Here is a 19,949-nt window from a genome sequence, read left to right on the forward strand (position 1 = left end):
AGAGGGCAATAATGAATAGCAATACAATATTTTATATGTATTCTAAAATATATGTGAATTACTCAATAAATAAAGAAAAATGGAAAAATATGCAGTTAAACCTATGTTTGCTTTGCATAATATTCTTTCTTTAAAGTCCAAATATTCATATGATATATTTCTTCAGACAGACATTTCTAAGAGAAAGCAGGGAGGAGTTATAGCATATAATGTCTTCATTAAATCACTTCAAAATACTCCTCCTGATTTGCATTTTTTCCATGATTTTTCAATAGTGCATTTTTTATGGAGACATCATCGGGTAATAAAAATTTAGTTCAAACATGATTATGTTGCAACTTTATTAACTTTAACATGACAGTTTTTCTCAACTGGACCCTTCTCTGTCATCACTTTGATAAGAATGAAGCAATAGAACTTTTAATTCCTTTAAGTAGGAGACACAGCTGAACATTTTTCAATTCAATGGCCTCCAATCTACAAAAGAGTTAGTCAGGCAAACCCAAAGCACTCTTATTAAATTTCCTGAGAAGTTCAATCTATAAACCATTTTTAATTCTACCCTTCCATTTCCAACCAGCATTTGGAATTTCAGCACAAACAGCTCATGGTCCATTTATTATCTCAAAAGATTTCTTAGATAACATTGGCAATTCCCCCATTAAAATAAATTTTAAAACCCACAGTAATGCTGTAATGACTTATAAGAAAGTACATATTATTTGTAAACCCAAACAAGACAGTACTTCTGTATCTAATGAACCTTCTTAAGAGAAAGAGGAGATGAAAGAAAAAATGAAGAGATTGTTGTATAATGTCATTAACCAATGGGAAGCATTTTTTCCTTCCTCATAATTCTCTCCAAGTGAACTTTTCCTCCCACTATAACTTAATAAATACATCTATTTCTTCTTATCAAGATCCTAGGAGACTTTTTTATTTTTACCAAGGGCATTTAGAAGAAGTACAAAGTGACAGAATTAAGAAAAAAGAAACAATGCTATTATTTCTTGAATCATGTATTCATTAAAAAGAAATTTCTAACTATTTATAACATGCAATCCCATTGTTCTAGGACTAGCATACACAAAGATGAATTCATTTTAGTTTCTTTAAAATTCAGTCTTCTTTGGGAGGTAAGTATATCAAAAATATAATAAGAGGCAGGCCATGATAATTGCCACTGAAAACAAATAAAGAATTATGGGTATTTATTATAGCAAATGTTGAATCTTCAAAATTTTAATCATTACAAATATATATGCTTGTACAGTAATAAATGAATGAAAATTTTTAGTGTTTATCATGTTTGAGGCACTCTTTTAGATGTGACATGAATATATAGAAGTTTTTTGAAATGACAAACAGTTCCTTAGTGTTTTTTTTTTTTTTTATCTTGAATGTCTGCTGTAGTGTTAGAAATATAGGAAATGTTTAATAAATGGTTGTTGAATTAGTTATAAAAATGTTGAATGTGTTTCTTGTCCTCAGTGAACTTACCACAATATAATTCCAGGCATTAGACAATATGTATATAAAGAAGATAATTAACTTCCTATTCTGTCAGAAGACAAAATTCATCCAAATTGAGGGATGGATCTCTATAGTTTTATAATTTAACTTTAAATGATCAGATCTTTAATACTGTCTAGTTCCTTCTTTCTTCTTTCTTTCCTTCCTCCTTTCTTTCTTTTCTTTTCTTTTTGTAGGAACAAAACATTTATCTCAAGGATTAGAAATAATAACAGAATAAAATACCTTTAGAGTTGAGATATAAATAAGATTTATGGGAAATCAGGTGTCAGGAAATCCATGAGAACATCAAACAATTGAGGGTAAGCCAACAAACATTTTAGTACATGACAAATAAAACAATAAAATCACTTTTTAAGGCAGCAGAAGAATCTGTTCCTCAAATCCTAGGTATGCATGGCATGCACAATCTAAAATACATTAATAATATTCTTATGTAATGGATAAAAATAAAGGGGAAACTTTGACTCATTTTTGACAAACATTTGGTGGGGGAATGACAGAAATGAGTGAATATTTTAAACATCACACGAGATAGAGGGAAAATGTGATGTGTATTGGGGAATAAATTTCTCAGTTTTGGGGATTTTCAGCTCTATTATGGACTAGTTGTATCAAATTGTGAATAAATGTAGCTAAGTGAATGGAAATCTATGTTTTTCACTATGTTGTTCCTTGCTATTTGGCCCAATGGAAAAGGGTCCAGGATCAATAATGTTAGCATAGGAATATTTTTTTTCTGTTCTATATTTATAACTGGCTCTGTCATATCTTCCTTTTCCTCTTCACTGTTGCTGTTGTTGTTGTTCTCCTCCCTCTTATTTTCCTCTCCTCCTCTTCTTTCTTCTCCTATTCCTTCCTCCTCCTCCTCTCTCCTCCTCCTCTTCCTCTTCCTCCTCTTCCTCTTCATCCTCCTCCTCCTTCTTCTTCTACCTCTTCTTTCTTCTTCCTTCTACCTCTTCTTCTTTCTGAATTAATTCTTTTCTGAATTAATTCTCTATATATTTTAGAAATGAGACCTTTATCAGAACCTTTGAATGTAAAAATATTCTCCCAATTTATTGCTTCACTTCTAATCTTGTCAGCATTAGTTTTGTTTGTACAAAAACTTTTTTACTTAATATAATCAAATTTATTTATTTTGTGATCATTAATGATGTCTAGTTCTTCTTTGGTCACAAATTCTTTCCTCCTCCACAGATCTGTGATGTAAATTATCCTATGTTCTTCTAATTTGTTTATAATATCATTCTTTATGTCTAGATCATAAACCCATTTCGACCTCATCTTGGTATATGGTGTTAGGTGTGGGTCATTGCTTAGATTCTGCCATGCTAGTTTCCAATTTTCCCAGCAGTTTTTTGTCAAATAGTGAGTTCTTATCCCAAAAGCTGGGGTCTTTGGGTTTGTCAAACACTAGATTGCTATAGTCATTGACTATTTTGTCCTGCGAACCTATCCTATTCCATTGATCAATTACTCTGTTTCTTAGCCAGTACCAAATGGTTTTGATGACTGCTTCTTTATAATACAATTTTAGATCTGGTATAGCTAGGCCACTTTCATTTGCTTTTTTCTTTCATTAATTCTCTTAAAACTCTTGACCTTTTGTTCTTCTAGATGAATTTTGTTGTTATTTTTTCTAGGTCAGTAAAATAATTTCTTGGGAGTTTAATTGCTATAGCAGTAAATGAATTGATTAGTTTAGGGAGTACTGTCATCTTTATTATATTCATTCGACCTATCCAAGGACACTTATTATTTTTCCAGTTGTTTAGATCTGACTTTGTGTGGAAAGTGTTTTGTAGTTTTGCTTATATAGTTCCTGATTTTCGCTTGACAGATAGACTTCCAAATATTTTATACTACTGACAGTTATTTTAAATGCAATTTCTCTTTGTATGTCTTGCTGTTGGATTTTGTTAGTGTTGTATAAAAATACTGATAATTTATGTGGATTTATTTTGTATCCTGCAATTTTGCTAAAGTTTGGACTATTTCTAATAGTTTGGTTCTCTAAGTATGCCATCATATCATCTGCAAAAAATGATAATTTGATTTCTATAAGTATACTTTTTGAAGTACACTACACTACACACACACACACATACACTTATGTGTATCACATAACATATGCAAACAAGAGCAACAAAGATAGATTTATCCAAGATTCTGTACAATAAAGTCCAGATTTGCACCCATGTCTTCTCACTTCAACTTATTTTTTTCCTATATACCAGACCCATGACTAGGTTTAGAATTTGATATAGTTAATATCTTTATCAAAAATGTTTTGATCCACATCACACTGTTTAAATAAGTTTCCTATACACAAGCATCTCCATATCTTGGGGATAAACATTTTTTCAGCAAAACCAGAGAAATGACTATAACATTACATATGTGTGTGCATACATGTGTGTGTTTTATATATAAACACATGCATATATATTCAATCTACTATTGTAATGTTTCAATATATGTTAAGCTTTGCTCCCAATTTCTATGTATTAATCAGCTTTTTCCCCCCAAAGGCAGGAGACATCAACAAAAAATAAATGTACCTAAGGTATTAATGCATCATAGTGGTTCAGAGTATCCATGAACATGTGTAAGGATGTTAATATCACATCTATATTTTAATAAAATAATTTTCCTAGCCATTTTCTATCTTTTATCTTATAAATTTTAATACTGTATTCAGAGAGATGATCTATAAGCGTTACGAGACTGATAAATCACTTCATGGGAAAAATTAAAAGAAAATATCCCTATGATTCTCTAATATATAACATTGCTATAGAAAAGAAAAAAAAGTTGCTTTTAAAATACAATTCCCCAATTTATTTTTCTTTATCCATTATAATAAATATTTTTTGCATGCAATCTAAGTACATACATTCAAATGTATGATATCATTCTAGTGAAGTTTAATTTATAAGGCAATTCTGATGAATGACTTAGGCCCCAAATATGAGACTCTAATGAAGCTCTTCTTTCTATTTTAAGAGTTTAAAGAGGTTGTCTAAGCTAAGAGTATTGGCTTTTTAGGTGGAAAAGCCATCTAATTTCTTTTCTAGAGTCTGACCTTTTAAATTTTTTAAGCTTCTCATCTTGAATGACTTTGTCATTGAGCAAGATTATATGTGCTACAAGCTGAAAGAAGGTTAATAACTACATGGAAGCTTTTATACTGAAAGTAAATTACCTTAATCTTCATAAAAGTTCTGAAGGATCTAGAGAAAGGAGGTAAGTGAACTGACTCAAATTAATAGGATATCATGAAGTAGATCTTTATTAGAATAGATTGTTCATTAATAAGAACTTCATTGAATCTGAAATGATCTAAACTATTCAGAAGCATTTCAAATATAACTTTTGGGTTCAGAAATACAGATGATATTTCTGTGCCACATATGATGTTAATTTGCACTTGTGTATGCTGTAAGATTTAGAACTGATATTAAAGTGAAAAATCTATCCAGGAAACTTTATAAAAATTGCATTAATGTTTCACCCAGTTACTGAGGATGAAATAGGCTCATTGTAATTCTTTGAGGCTATTTGTTTACTCAGCAGAAAGTAGATATCCCCAAATCTCTAAAACCAAACACTTATTTAAAGTAATGGTTTGACAGCGCTTTGAATTTGAATTCCCAGAAGCATATTTCAGTCATCCTCTGGAGGTTAAATATGTCCTTTACATGTTAATAATGCAATAGTGCTCCAGGGTATCTCTAATAAAATCAATATTAAAAATACAAATTTTTTAAAAAAAAACTTAGTATGTTAATGAGAGGTGAATACTGAGTCTTAATTTTTACTTAAAAGCCTCCCTTTTTTGATGATGTAAAATTTCAAAAAACTGTTGGTTAAAAATAGCTCCAGCTGCTGAAAGAGAAGTACAAAATTTATAGATATAAATCATGTTTTGATTTTTGTGGACCTATTTTTTTAAACAGTAAAGGCCTTCTACCTATGAAATGGTTGGCTCATGAAGGATAAGAAAAAAAAAATAGGAGAGTAATAAATAAAAAGGGAAACTTTAAAAAGGGAAACAAAAAATAGGTCAGATTTATGTGCTGCTTGCTAAATTTACTATCTATAGAGTTTAATAAAAATAAAAATCCACAGATTTTTGTACATTCCTCTTCTTTGCTTTTTGAGTACTGAAACATTTGCATTTGTTGATATTAATTTCAAATAAAATGGATATTCAGCTAAAATAACCAGTTAATTGATTTCTTGAAAGAGAAGGTATAAGATCAGATATTTTCAAACTTAGGACAAAAGTATAGCTGATTTTTTCATTAATTTTCATCCCATTAAAAATTGTGCACCTGAGTCTTCTATCCTTAATACATTAATACTTCCATTAAAATAATTCATTATAATTTAATTAAACACTTTATTTAAATTCTGCAGATATCTACTATGTACAAGATTCTTGATCTTTATGACAGTTTAATCCTTAATTCTGGGAAGCATACCATTTTTAAGGGGCATTTGTGGGATGTGAAGAACAAATATATGAGAGAGAGAGAGAGAGAAAGAGAGAGGAAAAAGGGAAAGGGAGAGGCAGAGAGAAAAAGAGAGGGAAAAGGAGATATACAGAGACACATGAACATAGTGATAGAGATTAGATATAGTTTGGAACCAGTTTAAACCACTTTAGGAAACCTGATTGTAAAATTTTTATTTTGGGCATGTACATCTTGGAAATTGACAAATATTACCAATACAAGCATTATTTATAGCCTTCCTGATTGTCTAGCTAAGACAGCGATGGTGAAACTACTAATAATTAGATTAAATGTGTGTTGTATGTGTGGGGTTTTGTTGTTTGGTTTTGGTTTTTTGAAACCCATTGCTAAACATTTACCAGTAGACTTCTGGGTAGTAAGGATAAGGCTAAGAACTAATGCTAAAAGGAATAGAGTGATTTAAAAATGCTCAGGTAAAATAAAAAAAGAAAAACATTAAGAGAGCCTTCTAATCATAAAAGTTAGAGAGAGATAGGAGGGAAAGCATGGGAAATGATTGATTTAATATATCAGAAATATTAAGTGAGAAGTGAAATAGTAAACAATAATACTAGAGAGTTAGGCAGAAATATGATTTTGAATTTCTTTCATTATAACCTAAGGTTCTTTTAATGTTGCCTATAGATAATGTAAAACCATTGAGGATTTGAACTGTTGGGTGGAACTGCAAATGGTGATCATGAAATCACCAGGACTTAAATTCAACTCTGGTCTCAGACACTTACTGGATATGTGACTCCAGACAAGTTACTTAATCATATTTGCTTCAATTTTTCATATGTAAAATGAGTTGGAGAAGCAAATGTCAAACTACTCCAGTATCTTTGCCAGGAAAACCCTAAATGAAGTTATAAAGAGTTGGACACAACTGAAACACAACAATAACAATAACTAAAAATTTGGAATAGCAGAATATCTTTCTCCATATGTTATGAAAATTAATTTTCCTCATTCCTTCTAGGAGAGTGTATGTTATTATATTCTTATAATGTGAGAGGAAACAACAATGATGAATTCTAGAATGAATTCGTTTTTACAAATTGATGGAGAACAAAATAAAGTATTGGGGTATATTATACTGTATTAATCATAATAAAAAAGGAACAATGTTGAAGATTTTTGTGAAATTAAGAATGAACCAGAAAAAAAAATCAATAACACTGTAAAACAAAAACAAAAACTTTGAAAGTCATAAGAACTGTAATTAATGTAATGATGAACTATGATTCCAGAGTTCAGATACAGAGAGATTCATTCATTCATTATTCATGTATTAGCAAGAAGTGATATATTCAGGATATAGGATGAGATGTATATTTTTTGGACATTAGTAATAAGGAATTCAATTTTCTTCATCTAGATATTTGTTTCTAGATTGTATATGTTTATTTTTCCTATATTTGAGGGAGGGTTAGATTTTTAAGTTAAAAAAACAAGAATGAAAAACAAAGTTATATAAGAATATTTAGAAAGAGAAAAAAACTGGAATCAAAAACAAAAATTAAGGAATTGTTATGATAGTCGTGAGCAAAGCTAATGAGCATTAAAAATAAAATGGGAGCAGTGGAATGAGCAGGACACAGATGTAAGTGATGTTTTAAAAGGAGAATTGAATGGATTTTGCCATCAATTGGAGGTTGGGAATTAGAGAGAGGGAAAAATCAAAAGAAACTCAGATCTTGGTGACTAGAAGGATTCCCTCCCCCCAAAAAAAATCCTAAAAAAATGGGGAGCAATGATTTGTTTTTCAGGAATTTTATGACTTTAATTTTTTGCACATGTTAAGGATAAGATCCATCATCCACTTTATTACTACTACCTTAATTAAAAGGGTACTAATATTGATAACTTTTCCTTGTATCTATATCACTTTTAATATATATGTAAGGTTGGATATGTTTTAATTGAAAACAATATAATCTTTAGCCTTTTTTCTAATTTGGTAATTTTTTTTGTCTTTGTTCTTATGAATCTTTGGTCTAAATAAATACAGAAATATAATTTGAAAGTGATAGCTACATAGATAACCAGATTTCCTACATATTGTAATATTTAATTTCCTTTTCTCTGGATTTTTTTTTCCAATATTCACCATACTCAACACATACTGCTTCTTGAAGAAAGTATTATTCTGAATACTTAGGTAATATCTATGTAATATTAGAAATATCTATATTTCTTCATTCTGAGCTGTAAAACTGTGTTCAGTGATGATGCTAAAATGCCAGAAAACTGAAGTGAAATTGGTAATAACATAGTTTTAAAATTTTTTTGTAGACTGACATCAATAATCACTATTCTAGATATGAAATTATTTTCCAGTGTGACCATGAGCTTTGTAATTATTGTTCTAACCAATTAAATATGCTAAAGTTTCCCTTTTTCATAGGAGAATGAGATAATGGAGTAGCACAACTAGCCAATAAAGAGAACTTTTAATGTCCAAGGCTGCTTGCCATATGAATGATCCCTTGAGAAGTAAACTTTAGCTGAATTCAAAAGATGTCTCAAATTGCTAATAATACCAGTACAACTGCTAATCTACTCCCATTTGAGAAAATGAGAACATTGTCTAACTGTTCCAGTTTCCAAGCTTCTTTTTCTCAGTTAATAAATGCAATTATAATCTTTGTAAACTAACCAGATTTTAATTCTTTTCAGGTTCCAGCTTTTAGATCTGGGGTTTCTTCCATTTTAGCAGCTCACTGGAACTTTTTTTTTACATAAATAAAAAGTTAAATTTATAGTAAAGTATCAAATTATATTTATATGATATTCTTTCAATAATCAAAATATAAATATTTAAACTCTATTTTTAAATATAGCTTATAAGCTCTCCTTGGAAAGAAACATGAAGGAGTATCAGGTTTTTTCTTGTTTTTCTGTGCCAAAGTAAAACATTCAGAAGAATTGCAACCTATGAAACAATATAGTAGAAAAAGAAAAAGGTAAAGATATTTTATTTTATGGATATCTGATAATATCTTCCAAACTAAGCCAATATTTCTCTTGATTCTTGGTTTCCTTATATATTGATAAAATTGATGTTAAAAATATATTTTCTATTCATTAATAATGGCATATCATTTATTAATAGTGACACTATTTACTAATTTTTTGCTATTTACTAATATTTACTATTTTATTTACTAATTTACTAATTTGGCATATCAGGCCCTTTAAATATTTCTCCATTTAATGGGATTTATTAACAAATGATAAAATTAGTTGTTTTGTCTTTATCTACTTCCCCTAAAGGGAGGAGTCAATGGTCTTTAAAAAGATCAATTTCATAAAAACTACCTAATGTTTTATAGTTTTCAATATGGAAGACACTGTGCTAATCACTTGAAAATTGTTATCTCATTTGATCCTCACAACAGATTTATTAAGTATATTTTATTATCATCTCTCCCTAACAAATGAGAAAAATGAAAGAGTATCTTGTCCAGCATTACACAGCTGCCTGAATCTTGATTTGAATTCAGGTATTCTGGAGACCAGGAGCATGGTTGCAATCTACTGCAACATATAACTGCCTTTTAATAGTAAAGAGTCAATGGATGGAAGAAAAGCAGGAGATTTGTACAATTCAAAGTGGTAAAAATAGTGAGAGCTAAAATAACAGAAAATTGTTTCTAGTGTAAGTTAAATTAAAAAATAATGAGCCGAAATATTCTGTTCTTTGATTTAGAACATGTTCCCTAAAAATAAAAAAAGGAAAGAAAAGTTGACTGGCTTCCACAGTTTATCAAAAATAACAAATAAAAACAATAAAAACCAAAATCTAATTAGAGGGAGATTCAGTGTGCAGCATCTTCATACTAAAGATCATGCTGCAATAGAAGATAAGATCACAGAATTAGATTTGAAAGGAACTTCAAGGATCATTGAATTTAACCCCTTTATTTTTCAGGTAAAGAAACTGAGGTCCATGGAGGTTATGTGAATTGCCCAGAATCATTAAGTTATTTGTCTAAATCAGAATTTGATTTAGACAAATCTAGGTTCAATCACGTTAAGAAAATGGCCTTTTTTCCCCCTAAAATCCATTCCTAGTAGTAAAGGGGGAAAAATAAAGTCCCATCAAAGTTGACATGGAGGTCAAACTCTGTACTCTTTAATAAACTAGCTAGTGCTTCAACAGCTGTTCAATACTGATTTGGGTAGTTCAGCATATCTATGTTTAACGCATGTGTTCTGCTCCTTTGCACTACCAATCAAAGTTTTCAGCTGCTATGACTGAAGGTCAAAACTATTAATTCATCTCACATGATAAGGGGGTAGGGAAGGGACCTTATTATTTTAAAAATATTTTTTCATTTTGCTTTCCACTGGTAATCCTCTTTAGAGATCTATCATATTAGATTATTGTTGAGAGTACAAATATAATTCATGGAACTTCATCTTCTCATTGCTTTCCTGGGTGCAATCACTTCACTATGCTTGATGTCATGAATAAAAAACCAGTGAGTTACATCCTTTTCAAATAAGACTGCTGGTGAAGGAAATAGTAAAGTTTCTTTTTGAATCAGAAAGGAAGGCAAAAATGCATTGCATTATTTCATTAAAGAGAATTTATTTAGAATAACACTTACTTATCACAAATATGGTACAAATAATAACAAAATCCTTCACAACATTTTAAAGGCAAGAGAATGTTCAATTTTTGAAAGATGTTTTCCAGAATACTGCATCTTAGATGTGTAGAAAATAAACATGTTATAAGTGAAGCACAAAATATGCTGGGAAATGTTTTAATTTCACCCTTGTTTGCACAGACTTAACATCATACCCAGAAGATGAATGATAATAGCATAAGTTAGAAGCTTAAACCAGTAAAGTGAAATGAATGAAATGATTTGGAAATTTCTCTCAATTCTTCCTAACTGCATTAGATTGTTGACTTTCTGAGATACATACATGTTGTGTTTACAAAGAAAGTATATAAATAGAGAGCTCTTCCTTGAAATAGGAATTATACTCTTAACTATGCAACTAAGCAAGCTTTGAATCTTAAAATATCTCAGAGTTGTCCAAAAGAACTTTCCCTGTAATTAATCGTTATTTTCAACAAAGTTAACTAGATATGGAGAGAATTAGGGACACTTTAATCTCTCCATCTTCAGTTAAGTAGAACCCTTAAGAATGAGAAGGCAGGATAAGCTATGAAACTGAGCTCTAGAGCAAAGGTATCAAATATGGTCAATGATAGATGGCATTATTCATTAATGAGATTCAAACTAGTTTAAATTGTAATTGGGAAATATTTAACAAAATCAATAAAAACCAAAACAAAAAAATTTAATATGTGTTTTCTATGTCAATATACGCCATCAGGGATCTACTGTTTAATGTACATTCCTCTCCACTTTTCATTTGAGTTTGATACCATTTTTCTAGAGATCTGGCTGATTATATGCTGACTGGACAGATAGACTTCTAATAATTGAAAGTCCCAGACAGATGGAAGGGCAAAGATTACTGCCCAAGTCTACCATTGATTAGCAATGATGCAGGGGTGGGGAGAACTTTCAATAAGCCACAAATTCAGAAACATCACAAGTTAGTTGTACTTGGAACTCAGAGGCAACAGTGTAATGAGTAAAAAGTCTCAAGTCTCAGTCCTAAATCAATCTCTGATTGGCTTAGAGACCTGGGACATCAATTATATGTTTTCATGTCTGTAAGTTAAAATGGAATGAATGATTTCTAAAGTCCCTTGCAAGTTGTCTATACTGTGATTTTATGTTCTGTGTGTAAATCCCAATCTTCAGACTAGGAAAGTGGAGCCAAATGGGTCTTGGGAAATTTTTCAGTTATTAATTGCATGGTACCCCAGGTAAATGCTGTTTGCCCTCTCAGAAAAGGCATTTCATGGGATTTGAAACTGGACAGGAAGAGACCATGGGCTGCATTTTACACAACACACACACACATACACACATCCTTTAGTACAAAAGATTTCTTTTGGTAAGGCAGCAAAAGCTCGGAAAACAAATTTCCCTTTAATGATGAAGTGATAGGATTATAAATCTAGACCTGGAAGGGCTTCTAAAGGAGCCATCTTATCTTATAGATGAGGAATCTGAGATTCAGGTAATAATTATCAGAGATGGGATCTGAGCCCAAGTGGGAGGTAGGATGTAGACACAGATCCTTAATCTCAGAGACAGTGCTTCCATACTGATAGACAAATATATAAATGATAGATGACATATAGATAAATAGACAGATAGATAGATAGATAGATAGAGTTTGGCATCTCTATTCTGGCAACTAATTTAAATGATACAATATACTTACCTTTTATGATAATAGATAATGCATAACTTAAAAGGCATGTAGTAAAAGTTTTAATTATCCAATTTTAATAGATAGGAACTAAACACAGGCTAACAGGGGTTAAATATGCTGCCCACATTCATTCAGACAATGCAAGGATTAATATGTGAATTCAGACATCCTAACTCCAAATTTAGGGCTTTTTCAAATATATATTTATATACACACATACATGTATAAATGCATATGTGTGCATATGTTTTCAGAACAAGTGCATTAAACTAAAGAGTTACAGTGGAAAAATTCATTGTCATTATGAAGCGTATAATGATAAATATGGGGATAGAATAGAGTCAAACACCCCATCTCTCAAAGTAAAAGAAAATATTTATCGTACATTGAATTTAAATATCATTGACATTGATAACTTTGAAAAATAATCTTGAGATTTCTGAGTAGTTCATTGCTAAATGTAGTCAAGTTCTAAAGGCAGAGGATTAATGCTAAATTCTTCTGCCTTTCAACATATAGTTAACCCCACATATGGAAAATCTTTGAGTTAGCAGGACTCAACACACTTTTTTTTTCAATATTTTTTTCCTTTGAAACTAGATTATGTACTAAGTTTAATGCCTGTGATCACATAATAAACTTAAAGCACAGTGGGTGCCTTTTTAAATCTACATTTTTTTCTAAAGTTTTCTTTAAATTGGTGAGAATTACAGTACTTCCACATTAGCCTAGAAGACCTCCCAATGGTAGAGTTCAATTTTGCTGTTATAGATTTCATTAACCCAGTATGTAATTAAGAAAAGAAAAATTGCATGATATTACCTAGAATCCACTTGCTGGCAATTAAGATGTGATTTAATATGGTTTTTAATCAACATTAATTCTGGTAGGTGGACATTGCCCAAAATGTCTGAGTAAAACAATATAGACAGCATTTGGTACTGGGCATTTTAATCATAAAACTCATTCACTGACCTTGAAAAGGTTAGTCATCTGAAAAAAAATTAATCTTGAAGATTTTATTTGATTTCTATGGATAGCTTCTCAATACTAGAATTAATATATATATATATATATATATATATATATATATATGTCTGTAGATAGATATGGCTATAGCAATCTCTCTACACACAAAGAGGAATATACATATGCCTATATATAGTACAATATGAATTTTTATGTATATAACATACACATATGCATGTACATATATATGTATGTATATGTGTATATGTGTACATTCACACACACACACACACACACACACACACACATATATATACCCAAATACAGATACCCACACACATCTATATCCACATCTATTCATTGATACAGGCATATGCATGTATACCTTTATAATTTATATCCCAAGAAATGATTTAAAATTTCACTTGGAATCTGGAAATTAAAACACAAATTTAGAATCAGGAAAGTGTATTGATCTTGACAAATCTTTTTCTCTATCTTTAATGAAATTTGTAGAAGTTGTTCAATTATAATCCAAGTGAAGCTATTCAAACTTATGAACAACATTGAAATTGGTAATAAGCAACATACAGCCCCCATTTTTCTTAGAAGTATTGCATATCAGAGCTGATCCTATTTATAAATATTATATAAGAAAACGTTGTTATATTTATGAGTTAATGCCCCCTTCCTTCAATCTGCTCTTGCCTATTACAGTCCCATTTTTTCTTATAACTTCTCCCTTTTACTTCTGCCATCCCTTCTATTATCCTCCCTCTTTCCTTTCCCCTTTCCCCTCCTATTTCTAAGAAGTGAAACAAATTTATATACCAAACTAAATATGTATAATTTTATCTATAGTTCCCTCTTTGATAAGGAATTAAGATTCAACAACATGCACCCACCCCTCTCCATTCTTTCTCTCTACTGTAATAGATCTTTGGTGTTCTTCATTTGACATAATTTATCCCATTTTACTTCCCCTTTCCTCTTCTCCCTGTACAATACTTTTTCCACCCCTAATTTCTTTTATTTTCTATCACTCCATTAATGTCAGTTTATGTCTGACCTGATAAAGTTTTCCTTTTTTAAATTTAAATTTAAATTAATTTTAAAGCTTTTAATTTTCAAAACATATGCTTGGATAATTTTTCAACATTGACCCTTGCATAGCCTTGTGTTTCAAATATTCCCCTCCTTCCTCTCACCGCCTCCCTCAGATGGCAAGCAATCCAAGATATGTTATACATATTAAAATACATGTTAAATCTGATATATGTAAACATGTTTATACAATTCTCTTGCTGCACAAGAAAAATCAGATCAAAAAGGGAAGTAAACAAAATGCAAGTGAACAACAACAAAAAGAGTGAGAATGTTATGTTGTGATCCACATTCAGTTCCCACAGTCCTCTCTTTGGGTGTAGTAGATGTCTCTCTTCATCACAACATCACTGGAACTGGAATCAATCATCTCATTGTTGGAGTCACGTTCATCAGAATTGATCATTGTATAATATTGATGTTGCTGTGTACCATGATCTTCTGGTTTTGCTCATTTCACTTAACATCAGTTCATGTAAGTCTCTCCAGGCCTCTCTAAAATCAGAAGATATAGTTTTCAAGAGGTAAAAGTATCATCTTCCTATGTAGGGATGTAAACATTTTAACCTTTACAAATATACTCTTTGTTTCTTCCCTGTTTACTTTTTTATGCTCCTCTTGAGTCTGTAATTGGAATTCAACTTTTCTTTTCATCTTTGGTCTTTTCATCAGGAATAATTGAAAATCTATTTTATTGAATGTTCATCTTTTCCTCTGAAAGATAATGCTAAAATATTTTTTTAGATAGTTGATTCTTGATTGGAAATCAAAGTTTCTTTGCCTCCCTGAATAACATATTCCAGGTTCTCCAGTCCTTTAATCTGAAAACTGCTAGTTCCTGGGTAATCCAGGTGTGACTCATCGATATTTCAGTTGTTTCTTTGTGGCGGCTTGCAATATTTTCTTCTTGATATGGAAATTCTTGTATTTAGCTATAATATTCCATGGAGTTTTCATTTTGGAGTCTCTTTCAAGAGGTAATCAGTGTATTCTTTCAATGAGTATTTTATGCTCTTTTTGCAGGAGATTGATCATGGCTATCAGGTAGACCAATAATTCTTAAATTATCTGTCCTGGATTTTTTTCCAAGTCAGTGCTTTTTCCAATGAGATATTTCTCTTTTTCCTTTTTTATCTTTTTTATTACAGCTTTTTATTTTGAAAACATGCATAGATAATTTTCAACATTCACCTTTGCAAAACCTTGTGTTCCAAATTTTCCTTTCCTCTCCCCATTCCCTCCCCTAGACAACAAGTAATCCAATATGTGTAAAACATGTGAATTTCTTCTTATATATATTTTCACAATTATGCAGCACAAAAAATTCAGATCAAAATGGAAAAAAAAGATGAGAAAGAAAACAAAATTCAAACAATAAAAATTTGGAAATACTTGTGAACCATACTTAGTTCCAACAGTTCTCTCTCTGGATACAGATGACTATCTTCATCACAAGACCATTGGAAGTAACCTCCCAACAGAATTGATCGTTATATAAACTTCTTGTTGTTATATATACCTTCACTTAGCATCAGTTCATGTGAGTCTCTCCAGACCTCTCTGAAATCATTCTGCTGATCATTTCCTTTAGAATAATATTTTTCTGTAACATATTCAGCCATTCTCAAACTGATGAGCATCCACTCAGTTTCCAGTTCTTGCCAAGACAAAAAGTGTGAAGGTTTTCTGGAGGCAGACTTAGCTTCAGTTACAATTGAATAATTACTCCAAAATGCAGCCAGCTGGTAAAAATGCAAACGTTTATTTCTCCTTCCAAAATAGCCCTGGTTAGTTGAGGCCTAACTCTCTGCTTGGCTCCACGAGATCTTGCAGCTTTGTCCTTGGCTTCTGCCTCTGCTTTCTTCAGCCTCCAGCCAGCACCAAGGTAGAAGATGCGATGAATCTCTTGCCTCGAAAATAGAGCTTGTGGGTTCCAAGAGCTCTCTCTGACTCCAAGTAAAACTCTCTAGAGCTCCCAGAGTTTCTAGTAACTCCTCAAGTAACTAACTCAAGTAACCACCTCAAGTAAGTTCCCAAGCTCCAAGAGCTCCCTCTATATATGTGATCTCCCCAAGGTTAACTCCACTAATGTGTGAACTCCATGAGCTCTCTGAAGGTGTGAACACAAGCATTGTTTCTATCAGTTCCACTTAGTACCTTGTTTCAAGTTCTGGCCCAAAATATCTCTTTCTAAGATCAAATCAACTCCAATGATTTAACAGTTTGTAAAGATTCCAACAAAAAAGGGCTGCTGCAAACATTTTTGCATACATAAGTCTTTTTCACATTTTTATGATCTCTTTGGAATACAGATCCTAGAAACATTGCAGGATCAAAGGATATGCATAGGTTGAAAGCCCTTTGGGCAGAGTTTCAAATTAAAGAATGGTTGGATTAGTTCATAACTCCACCAACAATACATTAAATGTCCAAGTTTCACCTCATACCATCCAACATTTTCATTTTTTTTTTCCTGTCATCTTATCCAATCCAAGAAGTATATAGTGGTGCTTCAGAGTTGTTTTAATTTGCATTTCTCTAATCAGTAATGATTTGGAGCACCTTTTTATAGGACTATAAATGGTTTTAATTTCTTCATTTGAAGAAATTCATGTCCTTTACTATTCATGTCCTTTAACCATTTATCAGTTGAATGACTTTAATTCTTATAAATCTGAGTCAATTAGCTATATATTTTAGAGATGAGGCCTTTATCAGAATCCTTTGAGGTTAAAAAATATTTTTTTCAGTTTAAGGCTTTTCTTCTAATCTTGTCTGCATTGGTTTTGTTTGTGCAAAACCTTTTTTCAATTTTGTATTCCATAATGCTCTTCTTTGGCCACAAATTTCTTTCTTCTTCACATACCTGAGAGGTGGACAATCCTTTCTTCTTCTAAATTGCTTATAGTATCATGTCTAAATCATGAACCCATTTGAACCTTATATAGGGTGTGCCATGTGAGTTAATGTTTATATTCTACCCTACTAATTTCCAATTTTCCCAACAATTTTTGTCAAATATTAAGTTCTTATTCCAAAATCTGGGTCTTTGGGTTTATCAAGTACTACATAACTATAGTCAGAGACTATTGTCTATGTAACTATGTAATTGTCTTGTAAACCTAACCTATTCCACTGATTTGACTATTCAATTTTTTAACTATTACCAAATTGTTTTGATGACCACTGCTTTATAATATACTTTGAGGTCTGTTACATTTGCATTTTGTTTCATTACTTCCTTTGCAATTCTTGACTACTTGTTCTTCCAGAGGAATTTTATTATTATTTTTTCTAGATCTGTAAAATAATTTCTTGGGAGTTTGATTGGTATGGTACTGAATAAGTCAATTAATTTAGGTAGTTTTGTCATTTGTAGTGTATTAATTGGTCTTGCCACGAGCATTTTACAGTATTCTAATTGCCTAGATCTGACTTTAATTGTGTGGAAAGTGTTTTATAATTGCATTCATATAGTTCCTCACTTTTCCTTGGTAGGTAGACTCCCATATATTTTATGTTATCAGTGGTCATTTTAAATGGAATTTTTTTTGTAGTCATCACTGCTGGACTTTGTTGGTAATAAATAAAATTGCTGATGATTTATGTGGATTTATTTTGTATCCTGCAGCTTTTCTAAAGTTGCGAATTGTTTCTAGCAGGTTTTTTTTAATTGATTCACTAGGATTCTCTATGGATATCTTCATATCATCTGCAAAGAGTAATAATTTGGTTTTCTCATTATGTACTCTAATTCTTTAAATTTATTTTTTTCTCTTATTGATAAAACTATCATTTCTAATACAATATTGAACAGTAATGGTGATAGTGGGAAACCTTGTTTCACCCCTGATCTTATTGCAAGTGGTTCCAATTTATCTCCATTATATGTGATGCTTGCTGATGGCTTTAACTAGATATTATTATTCATTTTAAGGAAAACTCCATTTATGCCTATATTTTCTAGTGGTTTTTAAGTAAAAATGAGTGTTAGATTTTGTCAAATGCTTTTTCTGCATCTATTGAGATAATCATATGATTTTTGTTAGGTAGGTTATTGAAATAGTCAACAATGATAATAATTTTCTTAATATTGAACCAGCCCTGCTTTCCTGATAGAAATTCTATTTCATCATAGTCAATAGACTTTTATGACAAAGATATGGTGCTGACACCTAAACCAAATAGGGTCACAACAGTAAAGGAAAATTATAGACCAATTTCCCTAATGAATATAGATGCAAAAATATTAAATAAAATAATAGCAAAGAGATTACAGCAAGTTATCAACAGCATACTTTGCACAATATTGCAATTAATTATTATTTAAATGTTTGGCTGAATTCACATATAAATCCATCTAGCCCAGGAGATTTTTTTTAGGAAGTTCATTAATAGCTTGTTCAATTTCTTTTTCTAAAATCAACTATTTAATTAATTTTTCCTCTTCTGTGAATCTAGGCAATCTGCATTTTTGTAAGTATTCATTCATTTCACTTAGATGATCATATTTAGTGGAATAGAGTTGGACAAAATAACTCCTAAATATTTAATTTCCTCTTCATTGGTGGAAAATGTCCTCTTTTTATTTTTGATACTGATGATTTGATTTTCTTCTTTCCTTTTTCTAATCAAATTAACTAAAGATATAGCTATTTTGTTGTTTTTTCATAAAACCAACTCTTAGTTTTGTTTATTAATTCAATAGTTATCTTACTTTCCATTTTATTAATCTCCCCTTTTATTTTCATCATTTCAAATTTGTTATTTAATTGGGGATTTGTAAATAGTGTTTTTTCTAGCTTCTTTAGTTGCATGTTCAATTCATTGATCTTCTCTTTCTCTATTTTGTACAAGTAAGCATCTAGAGATGTAAAACTTTCCCTAAAAACTGCTTTGAATGAATCCCATACATTTTGGTAAGTTGTCTCATTATTGTTATTCTCTTGGATGAAATTATTGTATTTACAATTTGTTGTTTCACCTACTCACTCATTCTTTTTTTTTTCAGATAGTCTGTGTTATTTTATTTTTTTTTTCATAATTATAACTTTTTATTGACAGAACCCATACCTGGGTAATTTTTTATAACATTATCCCTTGCATTCACTTCTGTTCTGACTTTTCCCCTCGCTCCCTCCATTCCTTCCCCCAGATGGCAAGCAGTCAGTCCTATACGTGTTATATATGGCACAGTACATCCTAGATACAATATATGTGAGCAGAACTGAACAGTTCTCTTGTTGCACAGGAAGAATTGGATTCAGGAGGTAAAAATAACCCAGGAAGAAAAACAAAAATGCAAACAGTACATTCATTTCCCAGTGTTTATTCTTAGGATGAAGCTGCTTCTGTCCATCATTGATAATTGAAACTGAGTTAGATCTCTTTGTCAAAGAAATCTACTTCCATCAGAATACATCCTCATACAATATCGTTGTTGAAGTATATAATGATCTCCTGGTTCTGCTCATTTCTCATGAAACTCATGAAACTCATTAG

Source organism: Sarcophilus harrisii, chromosome 1, assembly GCF_902635505.1.
Source record: "Sarcophilus harrisii chromosome 1, mSarHar1.11, whole genome shotgun sequence".
Lineage (NCBI taxonomy): Eukaryota > Metazoa > Chordata > Mammalia > Dasyuromorphia > Dasyuridae > Sarcophilus > Sarcophilus harrisii.